General features: G+C 37.8%; 1 non-coding gene across 1 annotated transcript; it reads right to left on the bottom strand.

Moving 5' to 3' along the window:
• Positions 1–1,377: 1,377 nt before the first annotated feature.
• Positions 1,378–1,450, bottom strand: TRNAK-UUU (transfer RNA lysine (anticodon UUU)). The gene has a single exon. It is a non-coding gene; the product is annotated as a tRNA-Lys (tRNA).
• Between the last annotated feature and the right edge of the window lie 5,495 nt (positions 1,451–6,945).

Raw genomic sequence — 6,945 nt, 5'->3', positions numbered from 1 at the left:
TCAAAGGCTTTGACATAGTCAATAAAGCAGAAATAGATGTTTTTATGGAACTCTCTTGCTTTTTCAATGATCCAGCAGATGTTGGCAATTTGATCTCTGGTTTCTCTGCCTTTTCTAAAATCAGCTTGAACATCTGGAAGTTCACGGTTCACATATTGCTGAAGCCTGCCTTGGAGAATTTTGAGCATTACTTTACTAGCATGTGAGATGAGTGCAATTGTGCAGTAGTTTGAGGATTCTTTGGCATTGCCTTTCTTTGGGATTGGAATGAAAACTGACCTTTTCCAGTCCTGTGGCCACTGCTGAGTTGTCCAAAGTTGCTGGCATATTGAGTGCAGCACTTTCACAGCATCATCTTTCAGGATTTGGAATAGCTCCACTGGAATTCCATCACCTCCACTAGCTTTGTTCGTAATGATGCTTTCTAAGGCCCACTTGACTTCACATTCCAGGATGTCTGGCTCTAGGTCAGTGATCACACCAGCATGATTATCTTGGTCATGAAGATATTTTTTGTACAGTTCTTCTGTGTATTCTTGCCACCTCTGCTTAATATCTTCTGCTTCTGTTGGTCCATACCATTTCTGTCCTTTATTGAGCCCATCTTTGCATGAAATGTTCCCTTGGTGTCTCTAATTTTCTTGAAGAGATCTCTAGCCTTTCCCATTCTGTTGTTTTCCTCTATTTCTTTGCATTGATTGCTGAAGAAGGCTTTCTTATCTCTTCTTGCTATTCTTTGGAACTCTGCATTCAGATGCTTATATCTTTCCTTTTCTCCTTTGCCTTTCACTTCTCTTCTTTTCACAGCTATTTGTAAGGCCTTCCTAGACAGTCATTTTGCTTTTTTGCATTTCTTTTAATTCAAAGTAATTTCTCAGCCTGAAGGTTAGGTGAAATATTTGAAGAATGTAATCAATAAAATGTGTTGTATGATGGTTAGAACAATAGAGATATTATAAGAAATATTTTTTGTATCAATAAAGTGGACAGTTAATACACTGGTAAAAGTTATTAACCTATTAGCAATCAATAATACCACTCACATTTCTAAGAAATAGTAAATATCTCTTCCTTAAACTATACTTTATATTATCTTTAAAATATGACTGAAGCTGAATTTAATCTTTTTGCCTCAGTACATTTCAATTTATTATAGTAATTTCCTGGGATATTTGTCTTAGTATTTTTTTTTACTTCAACTGGTTTTTCAATTCTATTTAAAAATTTTTTGAAGTATTGTTGATTTACAATGTTGTGTTAATTTCAGGTGTAAGCAAAGTGATTCAAGTATATATAATATATATTGCTGGCTAGGTATTTTAAATTCAGTGACCATTATGGTGGTTAAAGTACATTTGTTTAGTTATTTATTTTTGTTGTCTGGACAGGGATTTGAACCCTGGACCCTCAGATTAAAAGTCTGATGCTCCACCAGCTGAGCTACCCAGGCTCTATTTTATATATAATAGTATGTATATGTTAATTCCAAACTCCTTGTTTGTCCTTGTTTGCTCCTACCAAAGGGAAAACCTTTAGTAACCTTAAGTGTGTTTTCTATGTCTGTGGGTCTCTTTCTGTTTTGTATATAGGTTCATTTGTATCACTTTTTTAGATTCCACATATAAGCAATATCATATGATATTTGTCTTTGTCTGGCTTACTTCACTTAGTATGATAATCTCTAGGTCCATCCATGTTACTACAAATACATTATTTCCATTCATTTTTATGGCTGAGTAATATTTCAATATATATACTCAGTTTCTTTATCCATTCATCTGTTGCTGGACATCTAGGTTGCTTCCATGTCAGTCAGTTCAGTTGCTCATTCGTGTCCGACTCTTTGCGACCCCATGAACCGTATGTCTTAGCTACTGTGAATACTACTTCAGTAAACATTGGGTTAACATGTACCTTTTCAAATTATGGTTTCCTCTAGATATATGCCCAGGAGTGGAATTGTAGAATCATATGGTAGTTCTAGTTTCCATTTTTTAAGGAACCTCCATGCTGTTCTCCATAATGGCTATACCAATTTATAGTCTCACCAACAGGGTATCATTTATACCTAGAGACAAATAAAAAAATGAAAGCATGATGATCCAAAACCTATGGTATACAGCAAAAGCAGTTCTAAGAGGGAAAGAAGTTTATAGCAGTAAAATCCTACCTCAGGACACAAGAAATATCTCAATTAAACAGCCTAAACTTATACATAAAGCAATCAGAGTAAAAAGAACAAACAAAACCCAAAGTTGGTAGAAGGAAAGAAATCACAAAGATCAGAGCAGAAATAGATGGAGATGAAGAAAACAAAATGAACAAAACCAAAAGCTGGTTCTTTAAAAAGTAAGCAAAATTGATATACCTTTAGCCAGATTCATCAAGGAAAAAACAGGGTCCAAATCAATAAAATTATAAATGATAAAGGAGAAATTACAATTGACACCACAAAAATACAAAGGACCATAAGAGATAACTACAAGGAACTGTATGCCAATAAAATGAACAACCCTCTTTCCAAGAAATGGATAAATTCTTAGAAAGGTACAATTCCCCAAGTTGGAAGCAGAAAAAATAGAAAATATGATCAGACCAGTTACAAGTACTGAAACTGAATCTGTAAAACTCCAAACAAACAAAAGTCTGGCACCACATGGCTTCACAGGTAAATTCTATCCAACCTTTAGAGAAGAGTTAACACCTCTTCTTCTGAAACTATTTCAAAAAATTGCAGAGGAAGGAGTACTTCCAAACTCATTCTATGAGGCCACCATCGCGCTGGTACCAAAACCAAATAAAGAAAATACAACGGAAGAAACTTATAGGCCAATATCACTGATAAGTATAGGCACAAAAATCCTCCACAAAATACAAGCAGACCTAATCCAACAATACATTAAAAGGATCATACACCATGATCAAGTAGTATTTATCCCAGGAATGCAAGGATTTTTCAATATCCACAAATCAATCAATATAACACAGCACATTAACAAAGAATACAGACCATATGATCATCTCCATAGATTCAGAAGAAGCTTTTGATAAAATCTAACATCCATTTATGACAAAAACTCTACAGAACAAGGAACTTCCCTGAACATACTAAAAGCCATATATGGCAAAAGTATATGTTAGTCACTCAGTCATGTCTGACTCTTTGCAACCTCGTGGACTGTAGCTCTCCAGACTCCTCTGTCCATGGAATTCTCCAGGCAAGAATACTGGAGTGGGTTGCCATTTCTTTCTCCAGGGGATCAAACCCCAGTCTCTTGCATTTCAGGCAGATTCTTTACCCTCTGAGCCATGGGTTATATCATGCTGAACAGTGGAAAGTTGAACGTATTTCCCGTAAGATCAGGAACAAGACCTTCCAGGTGGAATTAGTCAACCTCACTATCACCTGTGCTCTTTTTATTTCAGCTGTAGTGTTATTGAAAGTGCTCTTCAAACTTAAATGTACTTACAAATCACTTGAATGTCTTGTTAAAATGCAGATTCTGATTTAATAAGTTTGGTGTGAGATCTAAGATTCAACACTTAAATGATATTCCCAAGTGCATCACACTTTGAGTAGAAAAGTATCATAGCATTCACTGCATTGTGCTTAGATGTTTTGTTTATATGAATTTCATCCAATAGACTACAGTGTTGGAGTATCATTGGTGCCCACACATGCTACTGAACAACTCTGTGTGTTAGTGGCTCCATGTGTCCGACTCTATGTGAACCCATGGACTGTAGCCCACCAGGCTCCTCTGTCCATGGAGTTCTCCAGATAAGAGTACTGGAGTTGGTAGCCATTCTCTACTCCAGGAGATCTTCCTGACCCAGGAACCGAACTTGCATTGCTGGCAGATTCTTTACCATCTGAGCCACCAGGGAAGCCCCTTTGTTCAAATAAATGACTAAAACTTGACCTGACATAAAATTCACCATCAAAGCAGTACTCTCAGCTTTTCTCAACCTTCAAGGCTTCTAAGATTACTATCAAATTTCTTCTTGTGAACAAAGATAGTAAATTCCAAAATTTAGTCTCACAGTGCTTCCTCACTAAAAAAATCTTCCACAGAAGAATTGCTTTCAGAATACAAGCATAAACCAAAAGTAGTAAAATGCATTATCCAGAACTTAAAACTTGGAGGCCTTTCAGAAACATTTACGGAGCTTTTCAAATTTCTGAGGTTAGTATTTAAAGTTGGACTTTTAAATTCATTTTTTATTGCTGCTTAAAGCATTGCCACAAAGTGACTTAAAACAGCAGCCATATATTAGCTTACACTTCTGTAGATCAGAAACCTAAGCATGCCATGGCTCGGTTTTCTGTTAAAAGCTCAAAAACTGAAATCAAGATCAACTGGGCTGACTTCCCCTCTGGAAGCTCTGAGGAAGAATCTGTTTCCAAGTTCATCAGGTTGTTTGTAGAATTCATTTCCTTGCAATTATAGAACTAAGGACCCTGTTTCCTTGTTGGCTATAAGCTGGAGACTCCTCTCAGCTCCTAGAGATCACCTATATTCCTTGCCACGTGGCTGCCTCCATCCTCAAGCAAGTAATAATGGATAGAATCATTTCCAGTCTTCAAAGTGCTAACCTCTTCCATCTCTAACATCCAGACTCAAATTTAAAGGGTTAGTGTGATTCAGGTGGGCTCATCCAGACAATTTTAAAGTTAGCTGATTTGGGACTTTATTTACATTTGCAAAATCACTTAACACCTTGATTAGTGTTTGAGTGAATAAGTGGGAGAAAGAATGTGTACACCCAGGGCCGGCATTTAGGGATCATTTGAGAGTTTCTCCCTACACAGCTTCCAGATGAAAGCCTGGAGAAACTCATTTACCTCTCTTCCTAGATTCCATGGAAATAAAAAAATAAAGGTGTACCACAGACATTGAATCCATAGCAACACTGAAAATGGGAAGGGGTGAAATTAGTGCACTCATCATTGGGACATCTGAAGATCACAGGTAAAGATTGAAGACTGAATTAAGAAAAGGCCACTCAGGGCACTCGGGATGCCTGCAGATGAGGGGAAAGCCTGCAATGTCCAGGTCAACAGGCTTAGTGGGGGAATGTGCTATGGGCTGTGTACTGTTTATCAGGGGTCCCCAGCCTCTGTGATCTGATGCCTGATGATCTCAGGTGGAGCTGATGTAGTAATAATAATAGAAATAAAGTGCACAATAAATCTAATGCACTTGAATCATCTCAACCATCCCTGCCCAGGTCCATAAAAAATTTTTCTTCTTTGAACCTGGTCCCAGGGACCAAAAAGTTTGGGGACCACTGTTGTGTATGAAATAGCCAGGCTGGATGGTCCTGCCTCATTTGTATACCCCCATCATGACACAGTTTTAATAATATAAGCTGTATATTTCAGTATTTATTTTGGTAGAGCCGCCAAGACAATGAAAAAAAAAGGTTAAAAATGTAATATCTCATAGGCGAATGGGACTGAAGCTAGGATGATAAACAGAGACCATTTTTCATTTAACTTCTTTCTGTACATTTTGTGTTCTTTTTAGAAATTTTGTGTAAATAATACAACTTTATTGTAAAAATAAATGCATTGGTTTCTTATTATCTTTTGATTTATAAGAATTCTCTATATAGTCTAGATACTAATCCATCAATTTTATGGATTATTTTTGCTGTTTGAGACTTTTCCAGTTTACGAAGACTTTTCACATAGAGAAGTTAATTTTACTGTTGTCTAGTTTACCAGTTACTTCTTTTATAGTCAGTGATTTTTGAATAAAATTAAAATATCAGAATTTATTGACTTGGAAGCAACAGAAGACAACTTCACTTCAGTTCAGTTCAGTCGCTCAGTCGTGTCCGACTCTTTGAGACCCCATGAATCGCAGCACGCCAGGCCTCCCTGTCCATCACCAACTCCCGGAGTTCACTCAGACTCACGTCCATCGAGTCAGTGATGCCATCCAGCCATCTCATCCTCTGTCGTCCCCTTCTCCTCCTGCCCCCAATCCCTCCCAGCATCAGAGTCTTTTCCAATGAGTCAACTCTTCACATGAGGTGGCCAAAGTACTGGAGTTTCAGCTTCAGCATCATTCCTTCCAAAGAAATCCCAGGGCTGATCTCCTTTAGAATGGACTGGTTGGATCTCCTTGCAGTCCAAGGGACTCGCAAGAGTCTTCTCTAACATCACAGTTCAAAAGCATCAATTCTTCGGCATTCAGCCTTCTTCACAGTCCAACTCTCACATCCATACATGACCACTGGAAAAACCATAGCCTTGACTAGACGGACCTTTGTTGGCAAAGTAATGTCTCTGCTTTTGAATATGCTATCTAGGTTGGTCATAACTTTTCTTCTAAGGAGTAAGCATCTTTTAATTTCATGGCTGCAATCACCATCTGAAGTGATATTGGAGCCCAGGAAAATAAAGTCTGACACTGTTTCCACTGTTTCCCCATCGATTTGCCATGAAGTGATGGGCCCAGATGCCATGATCTTCATTTTCTGAATGTTGAGCTTTAAGCCAACTTTTTCACTCTCCACTTTCACTTTCATCAAGAGGCTTTTTAGTTCCTCTTCACTTTCTGCCATAAGGGTGGTGTCATCTGCATATCTGAGGTGATTGATGTTTCTCCCGGCAATCTTGATTCCAGCTTGTGCTTCTTCCAGCCCAGCGTTTCTCATGATGTACTCTGCATATAAGTTAAATAAGCAGGGTGACAATATACAGCCTTGACGTACTCCTTTTCCTGTTTGGAGCCAGTCTGTTGTTCCATGTCCAGTTCTAACTGTTTGCCATAAAAAGACAAAGAAAAATTGTGTCATAATTTCAAGAGTCTTTTAGTAATGATATCTTCTGGTATAGCTTGATTCAGGAGCAAATAACCATCAGAATTCCTCTCTTTGTTCAGACTCATTAGAGTTGACTCTGTTCTTCATTCTCACACACCGGAAAATAGG

This window comes from Bubalus kerabau, chromosome 2, assembly GCF_029407905.1.
Source record: "Bubalus kerabau isolate K-KA32 ecotype Philippines breed swamp buffalo chromosome 2, PCC_UOA_SB_1v2, whole genome shotgun sequence".
In the NCBI taxonomy this organism is placed as follows: domain Eukaryota; kingdom Metazoa; phylum Chordata; class Mammalia; order Artiodactyla; family Bovidae; genus Bubalus; species Bubalus kerabau.
This window is presented reverse-complemented; position numbering and strand designations above follow the sequence as displayed.